Genomic DNA, 21,869 nt, shown 5'->3' with positions numbered 1-21,869 from the left:
ATCAGATATCTGTGTGAATCATGAAATGCTCACAGCATTGGTAGAGCGTTTCCATTCAGAGCATAACACCTTTCATCTGGCAGTGGGGGAGTTGACTATCACTCCCGAGGATGTATATAGGATCCTCCATATCCCTTTTGTTGGGGATAAGGTGGATTACAATTCAGGACACCTTCCAGGATTACAGGAAGTGAGGCATGTCTTCAGAGATCGTGACATTTTGACTCGTTCCATTAGTTGGGACATATTGATGAGCAGATACAGCAAGGAGTTTCCTCTGGCGTGTGTTCTAGCAGGCTTCATTGGTTGTTTTCTAATGCCAGATAGAGGGCAGCAAGGTTTCCAGTGTGGTTGGGGCAGGATGTTGATGAGATTGATGGAGACCCCTCAGAGGTTTGGTTGGGGTTCTTGCTTGCTTGCTCACATATATCACGAGATGCATGAGATCATATATAGAGATGGTCGAAGCATGGCTGCAGGTGTATATATTTTATAGGTTTGGGCTTGGGAACATCTTCTCGTTTGTCGGCCGGTGGTAGATGATAGTAGAGAGCTCAGGCAGCTAATTATATACAGGTATGCCAGTTATATTACGCAACCCCATCTAGGAAAGATAGATTTTTGGCTATGACAGTTAGACAATTTGATAGCCGTAGTGTGGAGACCTTATAGAGGTTTGGAGCCTTGGGATGACTGGTGACTAGTCTGCAGGGACCTTTTTGTCACGCGCCCACTTATTGGGAGATCACAAACTATTGTGGAATGGTTCATTGTATCACGGGTGATGAGGCAGTATGGCCGGCCTCAGGGGATCTCGCAGGAGTATACAGCATATGCGCATTACGCAGATGAGGAGAGATAGGGATGGTCTCCATGATTATCTTATGCCTTGGCCATGTAGGAGCTGACTGGTCTACAGTGCCTCGGATGGGATTATATGGATGATGTTGCGGATGTGGGGGTATTGCCCCAGTATAGAGAGTGGTTTCAGCAGCATCCTTTTCCTAGATTTACTGATCCGGGTGAGCAGGCACCACGCATTGAGGATGTTGAGGATGATGCCCCCGCACAGGTATAGGGATAGGGTCCGAGATAGGGCTAGAGACAAAGAGTCGAGGCTTTGAGGTGGACAGGTGGTGATCCTGGTGCTAGAAGCAGTAGGGTTCCAGCTGAGGGTGGACAACAGAGGGGTGAGGGTGGATCCCTTGGGAGAGTAGGAGTGAGATCGGGAGGAGCTGAGGAGGAGGGAGTAGCTCTGAGACAAGTTCGGCAGTGGAGGGAGGAGCAAGGTGGTACTGGAGGTGGAGATGGAGGGTCGGCGAGAGAGCAGGGGACAGACATAGAATAGTTGATGAGAGCACGTCTTGCAGAGCTGCAGTCACAGTCGACAGTGGCTTAGACTTAGCTGGCGGAGCAAGACCGGTAGCTTGCAGAGGTGAGGGTTGAGAGAGATCGACAGTTGGCTAAGCTGAGAGCGGATCATGATCATTAGTTTGTAGTGATGAGAGCGAAGCGAGACACTCTTTAGTAGGAGGTTTTGCATCAGAATAGCAGGGCAGCCTACTATGTTGCAGCATATAGCGTGGCAGTTCTAGTAGCGCAGCAAGTGATTCCTTATTCTCAGTATATGGCACGTTCTGAGGGATCTCGGGCACCTCGATAGGATCCCGATCATCAAGCTCCTCCTCCTCCACCAGGCGATGAGGGAGAGGCTCAGAGCTAGATATTCTTCTTGTAGCTCGGATATATTTTTTTGTAGACACACCCATTTTTTTGTAGCCTAAGCGATTCTTGCTCCGATGGGAGTTTGTATATGTCATTTTGTACCTTTAGACTTGACACGATATATATACACAATCCCATTTGACTTCATCCTACTTGTGTTGATTTGTTTATGAGATGTCTTTTATATGCTTTATTCTATATGTATGCATTTTTTTCAGTATGAATGTATGTAATGCAAATGATTATGGATGTCCATTTTTTGTTCTTTTCATATGCAAATGAGTGAATGAGCAATGAGTAATATGAGTAATTCAATGTTTTCATTTTTCTATGCAATAAGATGAATGCAGATGAGTGAATAATGAAATGTATGAAGCTATATTAAATGTTATGTATGCAGGTAACATCTCAAAACACAAGTACTCGATCGAAGAAATAATGATAAATAAACCACTTAGCGTAAGAAATGATGATGCTTTCAGCTCTCATTCAAAAGATAAAGAGATTATTATCATACCAAAATCACTCTAAATTCACAAAAATGCAAAATGATATGCAAAATGATATGCAAAATGCATCCTAAACCTAGTCACTCGATTTAAAATGCTTAAGATTCATCACTGAGCATAACGAACACAATAGGCAGGTTAGAGTTCCTTTCTATTTCAATGTGCAATATTAATTATCTTATCCGCAATGACCCTTTTTTTGTTCATATCCTTGGACAGATTAAGCAGGGACCCAAATTGCATCATAAAGAAATTCCCTCAAAATAGACAAAGAAATGATATGGACCTCCCTGTAGCATACAAATAAGCGGAGTCGAGGTCTGTGAGGCGATTTCACCTTGTTGTGAAGTCTCTTATCATAGACACCCAGCTAATTCATATGTTTCCAGATCATGGGGATCATTCCTACAAGCAAAAAACAAAGAAAATATTATGCCCCCAATCCTTTCTCCTCTTAGTCACAATAGACTTCCTCGAGTTACTCAGAGGGATAATAATCGAAAACCAATATAAAAGACAGCACACACAAAAATTTCATTCATAGCTCAAATTTTTTAGTGAATGTTTTCCATTATGTTGTTTTTCTTGTTTACTCAGTGATAAAAACTCTTTGGTAGTTAGGAGACAGGTGATTGACTCAGAGTGGACGACCAGGTTTCACTGACGGAAAGATGACTTGGTTGACACTGCTTAGGATATGTAATGTGCTCTGTCGAGTAACCTAAGACTAGGATGTTGATCAGTTTCAAGTCATGAGGGTTCCAATGAACCAGAATGTCACGAAAGTGACTGAAAAATATGTACAAGCGAAAGCAAAGATACATGAAAGCGGGAAATGCCAACGTTGCATTGATAGATGGAGCGCTTGAGTACAAGAGGCACCTGTTTGCCAGGTTTTCACCTGCTTGGCAGAGATTCAAATTTTATTTTTTTACCAAGGTGCCTGTTTACCAGGTTTTCACCAGGGCATTTTCTTTCTTTTTATTTTTTCTTTTTTCTTTTGATGATTTTTCCCTCTTTTTTTTTTGTATTTTATGATTATTATTATTTTTTATTTTTTTTTAAGGACTTTTTCTAGCTGTACAAGTTGGTGGCACAAAGAATGCTAAGCGAAGAATTTCTTCAAGTGGATGGAGTTAATCACTTCATGGAGTTGTTATCCTTCCAAGTTTGAGAGTTGATAGGCACCAGAGCCAAATACCGCAGTAACAATGTAGGGACCCAGCCAGTTGGGTTCAAACTTCCCTTTATTGTTGCGAAACTGTTGATTTTTTGGATTTTCTCTCAGAACTAGGTCACCAACCTGAAATTCTCTTTGTCTAACTTTCTTGTTATATCCTCTGGACATTCTTTTCTGATACACTCTGAAATGATCAAACGCCACTTGTCGACGCTCATCCAGCAATTCGAGTTCTTGCAATCTAGATATTCTATGATCTCCATCAGTAACAAGACCTTGCAAAGAAACTCTTAGAGATGGTATTTCTACTTCAATAGGTAGTACTGCTTCAGACCCATACACCAAAGAGAAAGGTGTAGCCCTAGTAGGTGTTTTGATACTTGTTCTGTAAGCCCATAGTGCAGGATTGAGCTACAAATGCTGATCCTTCCCGGATTTGTTCACTGTTCTATGCAAGATAGTCAGTAGATTTTTGTTAGACGCCTCAGCTTGTCCATTACCTTGAGGGTAATATACTGATGACTAGTGTTGCTTTATTTTGAATTTCTCACAAAGCTCATCCAAATCTTTATTCTTAAACTGTCCTCCATTATCAGTCACGATGGACGAAGGTATCCCATACCTGCAGATGATATAGTTCAGGATGAACAAGGCGACTTATTTACCAGTTGCTTTAACGAGTGAAACTGCTTCTACCCACTTGGTGAAATACTCAGTGGCAGTTATGATGAATTTATGTCCGTTGGTTGAAGCGAGATATATCTGACCAATGAGATCAAAGGCCCATTACTGAAAAGGCCAGTGTGTTATAAATGGTATGAGGTCCCTTGCCGGGGCATGTATGAGATTTCCATGAAGCTGACATTTCTTACAAGTCTTAGCAAATTTGATGGCGTCTTTTTCCATGTCTGGCTAGTAGTAGCCAACCCATAGTAATTTTTGAGCTAAAGTAAGGTCATTCGAATGAGATCCACAAATACCTTCATGGACTTCAGATAATGCATGTTTAGATTCTTCAGTTTCTAGACATCTAAGCAATGTACCATCCAAACCTCATCTAAATAGATCATTAGCTATAATAACATACCGTGAAGCATTTCAAGTTAGGTTTCTTTTCTCATTTCGGGTAAGATTTCCAGGGATAATTTGGTCGCATAGATAGGAATAGATGTGTCTGTATCGGGATGAGTCATGTCCAATAATAGAACAGACAATTTGGGTCTCAGGAGAATCATAAGCGGGATAATATAACTCTTCCACTAGGAAATCAAAGTGAAAATTGGACTTTTGTAACTCAGGTATAGATGCCAAGGTAGCCATAACATCTGCTGCTCTATTTGCAGATCTAGGAATCTGTTGGAATGATACAAAAGCAAAATACTTCTTAAGATCATCAACCATTCTCTTGTAAGTCATTAGTTTCTCATCTCGAGTCTGATATGTATTGTTGATTTGATTAACCACCAGCTAAGAATCTCCATAGATATACAATTCTGCAACCTTCCATTCAATAGCTAGTTTTATCCCATTCACCGAAGCTTCATATTCTGCAATGTTGTTTGTGCAAGGGAATAGAATCTTATAAGACTTTGGGATTGAATACTTTTGAGGAGTAATGAATAATATGCCAGCACCTGAACCATTTTGCATAAAGGACCCATCAAAGAACACTTTCCATGGTTGTTGAGTAAGGTGCATTATAGATTCATCTGGAAACTCTATGTGTAGCGGTTGAGTGTCCTCAACCGGAGCTTCAGCAAGTTGATCAGCAATTACCTGTCCTTTTATGGTTTTGCATTCCACATATTCAATGTCAAACTCTGTAAGGATCATGACCCATTTTGCTAATCTTCCTGTAAGTGTTGCCTTATTGAGAAGATACTTGAGTGGATCAATTTTGGCCACTAGCTTGACTAAATGTGCTAGCATGTAGTGTCCCAGTTTTTGTGATGCAAAGACTAACGCCAAGCATGCTTTTTCTATTATAGTGTAGTTCATTTCATAAGACACCAATGTCCTGTTGATGTAATAAATAGCTTAGCTCGTTCCTTTTTGTTGTCATCCTATTGCGCCAGAAGTGCCCCCAGTGATGAATCAGTTGCTGATATATATAAGATTAGTGGTTTACCCTCAATCGGTGGCATCAATATCAGTGGATTTGGTAGGTACTCTTTTATCTGCTGAAGTTGTTGTTTGCACTGCTGATCCCAGTTGTATATTATTCCTTTTCTCAATACCTTTGTGAAAGGTTGAGCTTTGTCTGCTAGCTGAGAAATGAATCATCTGATGGATTAGAGACATCCCTATAGACTTCTCATTTGATTGATGTTCTTCGGAGGTGACATTTCCATTATAGCTTGAACCTTCTCAGGATCAACCTCGATTCCCTTCTTTGAAATGATATAGCCAATTAGTTTACCAGATGTCACTCTGAATGCACACTTCTTTGGATTTAACCAGAGTTTGAACTTTTCTATTTTGTTGAGTATAGGACCTAACTCTTGAATATGCGTTGATCTTTTCATAGTCTTCACTAAGGTGTCATCAACATAATCTTCCATATTCTTATGCATCATGCCATGAAAGATGGTTGTAACTGCTCTTTGATAGGTTGCTCCTGCGTTCTTTAGCCCAAATGGCATGACGTTTCAGCAAAAGGTTCCCCATGCACAGGTGAAAGTTGTCTTTTCTTGATCTCCAGAAGCTATTTTGATTTGATTGTACCATTAGTGAGTACATCTCATATCCGGCAGTCATGTCGACTATCATATCAATATTTGGTAATGGAAAGTCATCCTTCGAACATGCTTTGTTAAGATCTCTGAAGTCTATGCAAACTCTGATAGATTTATCCACCTTCGACACAGGTACTATGTTTGAAATCCATTTGGCATAATCTATAGCTCTAATGAATCCAGCTTTGAGCAGTTTTTCTAGTTCAGCCTTGACTAATAGTGCTACATGCGGGTGCATCTTACAGAGTTTTTGCTTAACTGGTTTTACTCTTGGTGTAATTGAAAGATGGTGCATAATGAGATTAGGATCCAAGTCTGGCATATCAGAGTATGTCCATGCAAAGTTTATTTTCTTTTCTAAGAATAGTCGAATGAACTCCTTCAATTCTTTTGCTGATAGTGATTGAGCTACATGAATGATGTGTGGTGTCTCTTGACTCCCAATGTTCACTGGCTGAGTTGGCTTGATCAATATGGAGGACCTTTCTTGGAAATGACTTGGCAGTCTATCAAGTATCTCACCTTCAGGCGCCTCAGAGAGGTTTTCACCTTTAGGTACATCCTTTATTTTCTCTTTTTTAGATTTTGATACCGCCACAATGTGGTTTTCACCATCAGATCTTTTATTTTATTTTTCTTGTTTTTGCGACTAAGATACTTGATATCCGCTTCAGTCATATTTTCACTCTGTTCACTGGTGGAAGAGTCTATGGGTTCAAATGCATTGAGATAATAGGCTAATGTATAGTCATTGGCAAAAGTAGGTATATCCATGGGCTGGTTTTTTAAGTATAGTCAATCAATTCGGGATGTACTAAAGATAAATATTGGATAGGTTCAAGAGCGTTCACAGTATTGTTATCACGAATCGAAAATTCAAGTTCCAGAAGAATACCTTGCGTAAGTGTCTTGAGACCACAAAGAGTCAGATCATGATTATTAAAGTTCATGTTAATATTTAGTTGATCTAATCCGATAGACATACTTGTAACGTCATTCACTACGCCAGACTAGATGTCATATTTGTATATCATATGTTTCATGATGCTTGTTTTGATCCATAGAGAATAAGCTATCTAGGTGCATTAAGGGGGAGTTGCTCTCTATGGGGGTTGGAGCCCAAATTAGCTACCAAGATAACCCATAGGAGAGTTAATTAATAAGTGATAACATTAATAAAACTTTGGGTTGGGTTTACACACTAATAAGATAATATTTTGTGCCCTAATCATGGTCTCATGTGCTCATATAGATAGAGGATGAGATTGGGAAGGCTTGTCAATCTGGAGAGACATTTGGAACTGGCATGATCGTGCAATGCCTTTTCTTCATGAGAGGATTTTATAGTTTTTCATGAGTCATCAAATGGGGGACAAGGTTTGGAGAGGCTGCTAGGATAACCCATGTTGAGGCTATGTCATCACACTCTCTCCTTCATGTATCCTAGTATCCTATTGTGCCAGATTTTATATGGAAGCCTCTAGAATATTTTGGTTTCTATTCTTACTCTAGAAGTTTCTTGGTTGTTATCCTTACTTTCTTATCTTGTGTAGTGGTGTCTGTTGAAATATGGCGACTGATCAGCAAAGTACTGTAGTTTTTTTGCTATTTTTGTTGATGAAAACTGACATTGTAATAAAACCCTAAAAATGCCGACTTTGTTTGTTGCCCTAAAAACGCATGTTATAAGCGGCTGGGATGCTTAAGGCATCGTAAGGTTGATGTACTATTTTTGCTGGATAATAAGAAAGATTGGACGGCTGTGTATGGTGGACGTAACCCATTCTGGGTGAACCACGTTAAATCTCTGTGTTATCTGTGTCCTATTTTATTTCTTTATCTTTTGTATTTAAATCTGCATATAATTGTTAGTTCATATTTGCTTCGGATCTGCTTGAAACCCTAACAATTGGTATCAGAGCGAGGTTTTCTGTAAATTGGCAGGACTTTCAGATTTGAGTGGGAGCAATGGAGGATTCCAAATTCAAGGTCGACAAGTTTAACGGCCAGAATTATCAGTTATGGAAAATGCAGATGGACGATTACTTGTATCAAAAGGATTTGTGGCGGCCATTGGAAGGAAAGGCAAAGAAACCAACCACAATATCAGATGAAGAGTGGGACATTTTAGATAGAAAGGCACTGGGATCCATTCGATTGTGTCTTGCGTCGTCTGTAGCATTCAATATAACAGAAGCAAAAACGACTATAGATTTGATGGCAACATTGGCTAAGCTGTATGAGAAACCCTCGGCTTCGAATAAGATATTTCTTATAAAGCGTTTGTTTAATTTGAAAATGAGTGCGGGAGGATCTGTAGTGGAGCACTTAAATGAATTTAATACAATTACCAGTCAATTATCTTTGGTAAAAATTACCTTTGCAAAAGAGGTTAGGGCTCTCTTGATTTTATGTTCTTTGCCAGAAAGCTGGAATAGCTTGGTTATGGCTGTAAGTAACTCTGTCTCTGGTAAAAATACTTCGGTATTTGATGATATTGTTGGTGTTATCCTAAGCGAGGAAATGCGAAGGAAAAGCACAGGTGAGACTCCAACATCATCGGGTGGTGTTTTGAATGTGGAGAACAGAGGAAGATCAAAGGAAAGAGGAAAAGGCCCTAGGAATGAGAAGTCACGAGGGAAGTCAAAGAAAGGACGCTCTCAATCTAGAGGAAAGAAAGATTGCTGGTACTGCGGAAAGCCTAGTCATCTAAAGAAAGACTGTTGGTCTCGGAAAAACAAAGAAGGAGACAAAAATGAAAATGACAGTAAGGAAGCTAATATTGCAAGTAATACTTTACAAGATGCTTTAATCTTATGTTTGGATAATGTTAATGATTCCTGGGTAATAGATTCTTGGGCTTCATTTCATGCTACACCCCATAGAAAATATTTTCTAGATTATGTTCAAGGTGATTTTGGACAGGTATATTTGGGTGATGATGAGCCCTGTCAAATTGTTGGAAAAGGAAAGATAAAGATCAAGTTGCAGAATGGTAATGACTGGCTTCTGTAGGAGGTAAGACATGTTCCTAATTTAAGAAGAAATTTAATTTCTGCAGGGCAACTAGGTAGTGAAGGTTGCATAGTTACCTTCTCAGACAGTATGTGGAACGTCACTAAAGGATCATTAGTAGTAGTTAAAGGTGCAAAGGTAGGCACATTATATCTATGTACTGGTAACACTTACTCTACCTTAGCTGCTACAGATAAAGTTACTGCACGGACAACAACAATAAATGTTGCAAGAACAGATTCGATAATGTGGCACCATAGGCTTGGGCACATGAGTGAGAAAGGGATGAAAATCCTTCACTCCAAAAATCTATTGCCAGGACTAAAGAAGATTGATTTAGAGTTCTGTGAAAACTGTGTTTATGGTAAACAGAAAAGAGTCAGATTTCTCAAGGTTGGGAAAGAGAAGAAGAGTGACAAGTTAGAGCTTGTACATTCAGATGTATGGGGACTGGCTCAGGTATCATCTCTTGGTGGCTCTTGTTATTATGTTATTTTTATTGATGACTCAACCAGAAAAACATGGGTATATTTCCTAAAACAAAAATCAAATGTTTTTGAAACTTTTAAGAAATGGAAAGCTTTGGTTGAGAATGAGACAGGAAAAAAGTTGAAGTGTCTCAGATCGGATAATGGAGGTGAGTATTGCAGCAAAGCATTTGAAGATTATTGTTCCTTAAATGGGATTTGAAAGCAGAAGACAGTTCCAGGAACTCCATAGGAAAATGGTGTGTCAGAGAGAATGAATAGGACCATCATGGAATGTGCGAGGAGCATGAGATTGCATGCTGGATTGCCCTTACATTTTTGGGCAGATGCTATACATACTGTTGTCTATTTGATAAATAGAGGACCTTCAACCCCTTTGGATGGTGGTATTCCATAGGAGGCATGGACTGGTAAAAAGGTAAATTATTCTTTTCTAAAAACTTTTGGTTGCGAAGCTTTTGTCCATGTTGATAAAGAAAACAGAACCAAGCTTGATGCTAAATCTCATAAATGTACCTTCATTGGATATGGGATAGATGAATATGGCTATCGGTTATGGGATTTTGAAAATAAGAAAATAATTAGAAGTAGAGATGTTATATTCAATGAGAAGGTTATGTATAAAGAACAGATGCAGGAAAAGAAGCATGAACAGGACAAACAAGAATATGTGGTGTTGGATGAGATTCCTGAAAATGAAATGCCATAGGTACCTGATGCTTAGCAACAACAGATTGTCCCACAAACTCCTGCAAGTGTTAGACATTCTACGAGGACAAGTAGACCCCCTGAAAGATTTTCTCCTTCTTTGTATTCTATTTTATTAACGGATTTTGGTGAACCAAAAGAATATGAAGAAGCAATGCAGGTGGATGCCAAACAACAGTGGCAACTAGGCTTGAAAGAGGAGATGGAATCCTTGATGAAAAATAAGACTTGGGACTTAGTCCCTTTACCTGCAGAAAAAAGAGCCTTGCCTAACAAATGGGTTTATCGGCTGAAGGAGGAGGAAGGAGGTCAGAAAAGATATAAGACCAGACTTGTGGTAAAAGGTTTTGCACAGAAAAAGGGTATAGATTATGATGAAATATTTTCTCCAGTTGTAAAAATGACTTCAATTAAAACTATACTTAGTCTTGTGGCTGCAGATGATTTACATCTTGAACAATTAGATGTCAAAATAGCTTTTCTCCATGGAGATTTGGAGGAGGAAATTTACATGTTGCAACCACAGGGATATGAGGTCAAAGGTAAGGAGAACTTGGTGTGCAGGTTGAAGAAAAGTCTGTATGGCCTAAAGCAAGCACCCCGACAATGGTATTTAAAATTTGATAGTTTCATGGCTGAACACGGTTATCATAGATGTCATTCTAATCATTGTATATATTTTAAGAGATTTGATAATGGCAGTTATATTATCCTGTTGCTTTATGTTGATGACATGCTTGTTGCTGGGTCTAACATGCAACATATAAATGATCTTAAACAGAAATTAGCCAGGTCATTTGCTATGAAGGATTTGGGTGCAGCTAAGCAAATTCTCGGTATGAGGATTACACGGGACAGGAAAAATAGAACCTTGAATTTATCCCAAAGTGAGTATATAAAGAAGGTGTTGAAAAGATTTAACATGCAGGATGCAAAAGCAGTTAGTACACCTTTGGCTAGTCATTTCAAATTGACTAAGGAGATGTGCCCAAAGGAATAGGAAGAGGTTAATAAAATGTCTAACATCCCGTATTCATCAGTTATTGGCAGTCTGATGTATGCAATGGTATGCACAAGGCCAGATATTGCACATGCAGTGGGAGTTGTGAGTAGGTTTATGAGTAATCCGGGTATGGAACATTGGAATGTGTGAAATGGATTCTTCGGTATTTGAAAGGAAGTACTACGAAGGCATTATGTTTCAAAGGATCTAATGCTGCTCTAAGTGGATTTGTTGACTCTGATCTGGCGGGTGATATTGATTCACGGAGGAGTATTACAGGGTATGTTTTTACTATAGGGGGAACTACAGTCAGTTGGATTTCTAGGCTGCAAAAGGTTGTTGCACTTTCAACCATTGAAGTTGAGTATGTTGCTGCTACAGAAGCCAACAAAGAGATGATTTGGTTGTAATGTTTTCTAAAGGAATTGGGTCAGACACAAGAGGATAGCCCATTTTATACTGATAGCCAGAGTGCCAGTCACCTTGTGAAGAACTCTACTTTTCATTCAAGGACAAAGCACATTCAGCTCAGGTACCACTTCATCAGGACTATTTTGGAGGAGGGTCAGTTATAGCTTGAGAAGATTCACACAAGTGAGAATCCTGCTAATATGTTCACAAAGGCAGTTCCACAGGAGAAGCTGATTTCTTCATCAGTTTCTATTGGTCTTCTTAATTGATAATTGTGGAATTTATACCAGTCAAGTCCTAGTGTTTTATCTAGCGGATGTTGCATTTACAGTGGTGTCTTATGTATCTTGGTTATGATGTATGTTCAGTTCTTTATCCCTAGCCTTATTGCTTGTTGTTCGAGGCCTTGTGTCTATTTCTAGCATGGGAGGTGGACCTGCGCGTTCCATATGGTCGGGTGGTACTATTTTATATCCATTGAGGTTTTGGAGTTCTTGTCCGTGTACAACTGGATGGGTCTTACCTTGTATTCCAGTGTTTTCACATTCAGATGCAAATTGTTCTACCATTGTAATGTATTTATTATGTATCTTCCAGAAGTGATGTAAAAGAATATTTATTTGTATATTTGTACTTGTAATTGAAAGGATATTTGTAATTGGATACTCCAAATGGAAAGGATTGTAATAGGACTATTATGATAGATGCATTTGTATTAATGGATAACTTGTAAGTGAATGTAATCATGTGGATTATATGTGTGTTATTATTCTTGATGAATGTTATTAAAGGAATCTTTAATCTGGTACTTTAAAATGAACTTAGCATAGGCCTTAATATGATGAGTTAAATGATTAATTATTAGGAGTTTATTTGATTAGGTCAATGTATCCTATTAAAAATATTTATGTGATTTGGAATAATGTAATGGAATTAATTTATCTTCATGTGATTAATTTAGTGATTTTTTATACATGTTAGTAAGTGTTGCTTGGTAGCGACATTAGGGAGCCCATAGAGGATTGTTATGAGATCCGATTAAGTCTTCCACTAAAGATTGTTATGATTTATCTATGTTATGTAATAAATATACTTATTTTGTATTGAGTTAAAAGATGGTTGATGTATTATGTTTTGTTTTGTTTTTAATTATTTGCTATTTGTTTTGGTTTATTAGTTTTAATTCTTCTAGGGTTCCCTGGTGGGGCGTTACATCTTGGTATCAGAGTCCATGTTCATACACTGGGTACTCTACTTTCATATGGACCCGTTATGTTATCCTTGTAGAAATGTGCCTTGATTGTATTTTTTTGGGGGTTCAACCCCTCTTTGTTCTCTTGCTTAGTTAGACTTGTGAACCTTGCCTTATATGCGTGTCTTGTTGGTTGTTAGTTAAGATGCCTCCTCGCGGTAGAGGTTGAGGGTGAGGTAATCATAGTAGCACTCAGCTAAACCCTCATCAAGAAGATTCTCTCAAGGTTCATCAGGAGGAGAAACATCATGATCATCATAGTGATCATAGAATTGAGTAGCAAGGCGAGAATTAGCAAGGTGGTCTAGAGGGTCCTCAGTTGGTCAATATGTTATAGAATCTTCTTGCTCATTCAGAACCTCGTCAGGAGATTCCTCAGTGAGCAGAGTCTCATCAATCCTAGCATTAGGAGAGGGAGAGGTTGTGTACTCCTCTGAGAAATAAGATAGTAGTTGATGGTGATTTCGTTCTGGTTGGACACATGAGGGACCTTCTTAGGTCTCAACCACCGACTTTTTATGGCACTGGCATTGGATTTGAGGATGAGACTTGACTTATTGATTTGGATAGGTATTTTCCATGCATCCTTATGGTAGTAACACTAAGGCCAGGTCTCCTATCATGCACCTCTGAGGATTTACGTCTACATGATGGCGCATAGAGGATCAAAAGCTTCATCTCAATATTGCTTCAGTATCTTGGGATATATTTTTGGAGAGGTTCTGAGCCCGATTCTTATTTGATCATTGGAGATAAAGGAAAGAAAATGAGTTCCATGATTTGCAATATATGGCTCTGTTCATGGAGTAGTATGAGGGCCACTTCTATGAGGTCAAGTAGTATGTGAATATTCTAGATGACAAAGCTATGTTAGTACAACATTTTGTTCAGGGCCTCAATCCTCGTATCATTTATGGAGCTCATGGTTTTGAACCTAAGACTATGGAGGTTTTAGTAAAAGAGACGTGGTTGACAAAAGAGAATCTAGCCTTGGCTCTTAGAGGTCAGTCGGGTGTTCAGGTGGGCAGTGCCCTTCCACCAGGTTCAATTACAAGAGGTAATTTGTCTCAGGCGTCAAGACCTAGAAGGATTTTTTCAACACCTTCAAAGGGAGGACAGTTTCAAATGAACTAAAAGAACTTTTAGAATTTTTAGCATGCTCATGGTAGAGGTTTTCAATCATCGAAAGATCACAATAGGTATTGTGCTAAGTCCAATCAGCCTAGTCAATCTGCTAAGAGTGCACCACAGTTCTCTAGTAGAGGTAGTGTTCAACAATGTAGTGCACCTTTTGGAGGTAGAGGTTTTGGTAGAGGAGGAGTATGTTATTCATGCAATCAGTAGGGTCACATTATTAGTTCATTGTCTTGAGAATATCACTTTTGTACCTAAATGTATGCAAATTTAAGCAACGGAATATGCATAAAATTAGCATATTCAAACAAACACATGCAAACCTCAAAATGATAAGTAGCTTGATATAATGATGATTGGTTGGATGCGGTTTCTCATTGATCTAGAAACATGATGACGTGATAAGGATGATTGAGTGATGAAATGAATATTATAAGGATAGCATATGAAGAGATATGATTTGTGAATGGAGGAGACTCCAATTTATAGATTGGATGAGGCCAAAATGGAGGTCCAAGATTGATTTGAAATGAAGGGTTAGCATTGAAATAAAATGGGAGAGAGGATTGAGAGGACAAGGTGTGGGATTCAAGAGATATGCCATAAAGGCATTTCTGGTCTCCACACCTCTCAAGGTACATGGGGAAGAGCTCCCAAGTACATTGGGAAGAGAAAAAGGAATTAAAACTTCCTTGGAGAAAGGGGAGAGGAATTAAAAATTCCAAAATAAGAGGATGTGTGGGAAGACTAAATGAGAAAAGGAATTAAAAATTATTTGGGAAGAGAATGCATGGGGAGATTCAAAGAATTTGAATTTCCTTGAAAGGATCAAAGTTGACCCATCCCTAATCAAGGTGATTAGGGATGTGCAAATTATTAAGGGGATTGATTAGGTGGGTTAATGAGGGATTAGAGTGAAAGTTGGAAAGTTAGGAGGATGTGACATAAGGAGAGAGAATGAGTGGAGGAATTTAAAATTGGGGGAAATGATAAGTATGATTAGAGAGGAATTAATTAGGCTAGATGTTAGGATTAGGAAAAGTGATTTGTAGGATCCACGTGGTTAGCTTAGTTAATTGAAATTAACTATTTAAGTAGGGTTTAGAATAAATAAATGATATTTGAAATGATTTCAGAAGAATGGGGAATAATTTATTTTTGATAAATTAATTATAAGGTTGCAATGATACAGTTAATTAAATAAGATTTAATTAATTTTAAGAGGAATAGGCCTACATAATTAATTAAATTAATTATGTGGAAAGACTTAAATTAATTAAATATTAATTTAATTAATTTTTGGCATCTACATTTTGCCCCTCTTTGATATGGCATCATGAAATGATGTTATATCAAAGAAGAATAAAATATAGTAGTTAGGAAGGGATAAGGACTAGTAGCATAATGCCCCAGTCACTAGTAGGATGAGGAAGGATGACGAGGAGTTAGTGGTATGCCCCCTCGAGAGAACATGCGGGTTCCAAGAACATAGGTGTGCTCTCAAAATGGACAAGACTATAGGATTAAGGATGAAAGGGAATATGATAAGGATGACGAAGGGAAGGATAAGAGGAAAAATGGAGGAGAATCATGTTGCAATGGTATGAGCAACCTAGAGTTGATATTGTACTTGACGTTATGCGCCAAGTTACAAGGAACCAGGATGACAATGTGCCAAGTACGTGATCAAAAAGGTCAAGTGCAAACATATGCCCTATGACACCATGATATGGAAGACCATGATGCATTTGTGGAAATAGGATGCAAAGACCCTTGTAAATGCAAACAATGATAACACACACAAGCAACAAGCAAGCATGCACAACAAACCAAAAGCAAACCAAAATTTTGCCCCTAGTCAAGCTGAAAACCAATTGATTGATCGATTGAGAGGATAGCAATGTTAACAATAAGAATGATGCATACCCCAAGGATTGGGAAGGATACATCCCATGATGATTATTGGATTAAAGATTGGTTAATGGATTATCAGCTGATTTGAAACAAAATGATGGATTGATTAAGGAGGATGGGATAGAATGCACTATGGATTGCATGGATTAGGATTGATTACATTTGGTTGGATTGATTTGGTATTTTTGGATAAGAGGGATGAATTAATTGGATGGGAGGGGGATAAATGGATTGGATAGTATGGGAAGAGAATAAATTATTGGATATGATAGGAGGGGGATAAATGATTGGATAGGATGGGATTGGATGGTGGATAAAGGATAAATGGATTGGGACCAATGACAAGGGAGAACCAAGGCTTGGTAAAAGGATGGAAGGGTGGGAAGATTGTTTGGATAAAAGATGGATGGATCAAGTGAATGGATAGGAATAGGAGATGGAGGATCAAATGATGGAGGGTAAGAGTATGCATACCCAAGGACTATGTTGCAAAGGAGTGCAATGCCCCACACTAGAGGTAGTGGAATTAAGGATGGAAGGATGGTGGATAAAGATGTATGATATAGAAGGATAATATGTAAGGGATATGGATGTTGGAGGAATTAAGGCTTGTAGTTTTCAAAGCATGCATGGAGATTATGTTTCTTCTAGCTTGATCAAGATCAAAGGGAGGAATGGAGGATGAAGTTGGATAGGTTGGGAATACGAGATGGAGTATACAGATAGGATAGTAAAGATAAAAGATAGGAAAGAAGGATGGACTTAGTTAGGATGTGGAATATTAGGTGGAGGATGTGGATAGGATAATAAAGATCAAAGATGGGGAATGAGGATGGACTTGGATAGGTCAATGATGGATAGTGGATGGAGGATAAATGGATTATGTGGATGGTAGTGGATGGTAGGATAGAATTTATGAAGCTTGCCCCCAAGTGTAGAGTACAATAGGGCGGGGGATTTACACATGGTGCTTGTTTACCATGTTTTAATCATGGTACTTACCCAAGGTGCCACAAGACGTGGTTTTCACCATTGGATGGATTTTTTCTCTTCTTCTTTTTTTCCTTTTTTATTTCTTTATTTTTTCTCTTCTCTTTTTTGATTTTTTTTTGGAAATAGTTTGGATTGATAATAATTAGGATAAGTATGTGGATAAGGGGATGTAAAACATAGTGGATGCGTGAAAGGGAGATGGAGGAAGAACTCAAGCATCTAGTTCCATTGATTGTATCCCTTGAAGATGTGCTATATTGAACCAAGATAAATAGAGGTATGCTCATAGATGTTGGTAGAAATCGATGGGGAGATGGAATGGATGGAATATGGAGGGGGGTAAGTATTCTATGCAAAATCTTGAATTAAAGGGATGGTGGATAACAGATGGGGTGTGGGAAGACTTGTGGATAAATGGATGGGGATTTTGGGAAGATTAACATTGGCACACACCTTGAAGAGTGGTTGAGTGGTGGAGGAGGGAATTTTTACTAAGATGAAGGATTAAATGTGGACTTTGGGAAATGAGGACCCAAAATAGATGAAGGGGATGATGGACTTAAGATAGTATATTTTGAGACGTAAGGGTCCAAAATGGACTTTGAATATGGAGGATTGGAGAACTTATGAGTGGAGGGAGCTTTTGGATTAACAAGTTTGGATGCCAATTTGGATTTTACTTTGAGAGGCATTTCTTCTATGAGTCTATTGGAAATCCACGTGACTTTTTTCATTTTTTCTTTTTGGGCCTTTGTGGCCGTTTGGATTTTTATTTCTTTTGGATCATATTTTTCTTTTCTTGAGTATTTCTTTTTGAAGGGACGTGTTGATTCTTGGATTTTTGTGGATTTTTGGCTTTATGTGTTTGATATTTGGCATCCAAATTGCTTCCAATAGCAATGGTACAGGTGGATAAGGTTGGATGACTTAGAGATTTTATGGATGGAGTGATGGAGGGAGAATGTTGGAAGTTATTCAAGGATATGTGCCTTTGTTGATCTTGCTTAGGGATCCTTTGAGGGATGCTTTGTAACATAAGGACCCAAAACGGATGTAGATGAGGAAGGAATGGAATTTTGGACGTAAGGGCCCAAAATGGTTGTGGAAGATGAGGGATGGTGTGATTTTGATTTATACGAAGGGATTTTGGATTTCAAAGGGATAAAAGATATACTAACATCTTGATTATGAGCTTTGTAGCTAAGGCCAAATGAACTTGAATTTTCATTGATTTGGAGGGGTTCCAATATGCCTTGTTCATGTAGGCATAACCCTTTGCCTTGATAATTCATTTTTTCACAAATTATTTTTCCAATAGGATACTTATTATTTTGGAAAAAAGATGCGAGTCCATTTTGAGTAAGATGGAAGGTGGAAAATTGTAAGCTCTTGAAGGAAACCATAGTGGATGAAGGTAGAAGAGCCAAGTTGATACATGTTGGATTCATAGATATCTTGGATAGGGGTGATGGGCTCTTGTGGAGGACTAGGATGATGTGGAGGATTAGGGTCATGTGTGGGATTAGGAGGAATATTGGGATCGTGAGATGGATTGGTATCATGACATGGGGATGGTGGAATAATTTGATCTTGACTTGGGATGAGATATTGCAGTGGAGTGGAAGGGATGATTGGATCTTGAGATGGAATGGGATCATGCAATGGAGTGGCATCATGAGATGGAGTGTTTCTTTGATCTTGAATTGGAGAGGAATCTATGATAGCATGTGTTGGAAGAAGGTCTTGGCATGTTTGGGATTGTGGGGATTGTGTGATGGAGGAGGATATGGATTCTTCGACTTGGGTAGATGAAGGGATGGTAGTACCATGAATTTTAGAGGATTGAGGGTTGTCTTGATTTGGAGGGGATGAAGGTGGATGTATGACTTGGTAAGATAGGGAAACTTTTGTTTGAGGTGGGGATTTTGTCTCCTTTGCAAGTATTTCTTGGATAAAATTGCGGAGGAAGGACTTGGAGGATGGGGATGGTGTAGATTTTGGAGGATGAGGATTATGTGGAGGTTTAGTGTTAGATGGAGGATTGGGATTATGGATTGGGGGATTGGGATTAAGGCTTGGAGAATTATGGTGTAAAGGATTTGGATGGTGAGTGGATACGATGGAGGTGTTATGAAAAGATAGGGATTGGGATGTGGATGGGGGGTAAGATGGAGGTATACATATTGGATGGGAGGGACATGTGGATGAGGGATAATACAGAGACATGGATGGGGAATAAGATGGATTTTCCTTATCAAAGGTAGAGGAAGGATAAGGAATATGAGATGGATTGGGATTGAATATAATTTGGTGAGATGGAATGGATGAAGATGTGGTAGATGGATTGGGGGTTATGGGATTGACTTGGTAAGTGGGTTGGGGTGGGAGACATGAATAGGTGGAATTTGGATAGTTTTTAGGCATGCATGAGTTGGATGAACATGATTGATAGGATGATCCATGAACTTCCATAACCAATTGTTCAAACCAACCCATGATGTTTGGTTATAGGTTTTGGATTTGCATTAGATGAGGTCTTTTATGAGCATCGAGAATCGTTCGAGATCAAGTATGGATGAACTTTAGAAGATGGATGATGGATGGTTAGGGATGATTTTAGATGGGGTTTAGATTAGAAGAATATTATGATGGAGGAAAGGTTGGTTGATATAGTTGTATTTTGATTTGGAGGGTGGAGGAGGTTTGGAATGTGAAGGATGTTAGATGTTTGGATATGATTTTCAAATGATGATTTTTTATTAAGGATTGGGGATTCGTGGCTTGATTGAGATAAATGAATGGCTAATAGGTGATTGGTTTTGGATCAAGGGGTAGATGGACTAGATTAGGATTTGGTTAGAATGGTATTACGTTGACAAGGGGATTGGATTAAGGTGATGATTAAAGGTCGTAATTAAAGATGATAATGGAGAGAACATGATTAAAAAAAGGATGACTGATTGAATTGGATGAAAATAAGTGGATTTTGATGTGAATTATGCATGGATTAAGGATGATTGAGATAAGAGGAATGATTAGGGTGATTATAAAGATGATTAGGAGATAATGATTTGGATGAAGGGGAATGATTAAGATGATTAAGGAATGATTTTGATGTTTGTTAAATGATGGATTATGGATGGATTAGGGTTGATTGAGATAAGAGGAATGATTAGGATGATTAAGAGACAATGATTGAGATGATTAGGGGTTATGGGGATGCGATAGGTGATTGGGATGATTAAGGAGATGATTAGGATGAGAGAATTAGGATGGGTGATTATGAGGAGAGGTATGATTAGGAGGAGGTTGATAGATGAAAGATTTGACTCGGGGATGATGTGGAAAGCTTGACTTGGAGGACACCTAGAAATAAACAAATAACTTCTTCTTCTTCTTTTTTTTCTTTTTTTTAAATGTTTTGATTTTTATGAGTTTTTTTTTATTTTGTTGGACTTTTGGATTTTTTTTGTTTGTTTTTTTTTTTTTTGGATTTTAGGGTTTAATGATGTTTTTGGAGTTTTTGAGTTTTATGATTTTCTTGGATTTTTTGACTTAAGATGAAAACACACAATGAAATGATGCAAAATACAAAAACCTATGGCTCAATTTGGATTTGTGTCCCCTTTTGGTTTCAAGTGGGGAAGGTGGTCTAAACATTCAAACACATAAGATACACCAACAAGCCTAACCAAGTGGGATTATCAATCCTTGTATGCACAAGGACCACAAGAAAATATGGTTAAATATGTCTTAACTAGGCTTCACAAGATCAACTAGGGGGTGTCCTCTTTATACGCAAGGTATGTGAGGCCCAAATTCATAGATGAAAGAGAATAATGCCAAACAGTCGAGAGGAGATGGTAACCCAATCTCCACCTTCACTTCCCAAAGGTATAAAGTTCTTTGGGGCTTAGCCAAGATTGACAAGATTCCACTTCCAAAAGGGGTGTATTGATATTCACCCCCCGCTCTTTATACTCTATCGCAACATGAGAGTTGAGGTCATCTCTTGAGGTGATCAAATCCTCAAGCAAGGCTCCTAAAAAATGGAAAAAAGGACCACTTATTTCTGGTGCACTCAAGTTCACCCTAAGGTGCGAGAGGAGAGCATACATAAGTGGTTCTTGGGTTTAAAATACACTTGTTCTTTTTAATTCCAAATAATGTGAAAAGTTCATTTTAAGCCCATTTTGAAAATGTGAGAAAAACACACCAAAAAAATGATCTAAAAAACATGACTTGAAAAAATGGATTCCTTATGATTTTCTGATAAATTTTGGAAAAAAATCTGCTCAAAAACGATTTTGTATGACAAAGATACGAGCATTTGAAGTTTCAAAGGAAGGCTTACTTTGGACGTGTGCACCTTATTTTTGGAGAATAATATGAAAATTTTGTTTCCACCACATATTAGAGCTCCAAGTCACCTTTCCAACTCTTTTTGAAGCTCGAAAATCTGAGTTGTGAGTGAAAAGTTACACATGATTTCACGGAACTGTTAATTTATGAATTTGCAAAGAGGAGGGGGTCTAATTCTAACCTCTAAATGGCTAGTCCCTAATCACCCACATGACCAAGGGATAAAATAAAGGTGATATATATTTCCCTATCTCCACCCCTGCTCTTTCATGTGACCAAGAGATAATCCTCAAAATGATAAGTAGCTTGATATTTGATGATTGGCTGGATGTGGTTGCTCACTGATCTAACAACATGACGACATGATAAGGATGATTGAGTGATGAAATTTAATTTATAAGGATATCATATGAAGAGATATGATTTGTGAAGGGAGGAGA

Source organism: Cryptomeria japonica, chromosome 11 (genome assembly GCF_030272615.1).
Source record: "Cryptomeria japonica chromosome 11, Sugi_1.0, whole genome shotgun sequence".
Classification (NCBI taxonomy): Eukaryota; Viridiplantae; Streptophyta; class Pinopsida; order Cupressales; family Cupressaceae; genus Cryptomeria; species Cryptomeria japonica.
Note: the sequence above shows the minus strand (reverse complement) of the source record.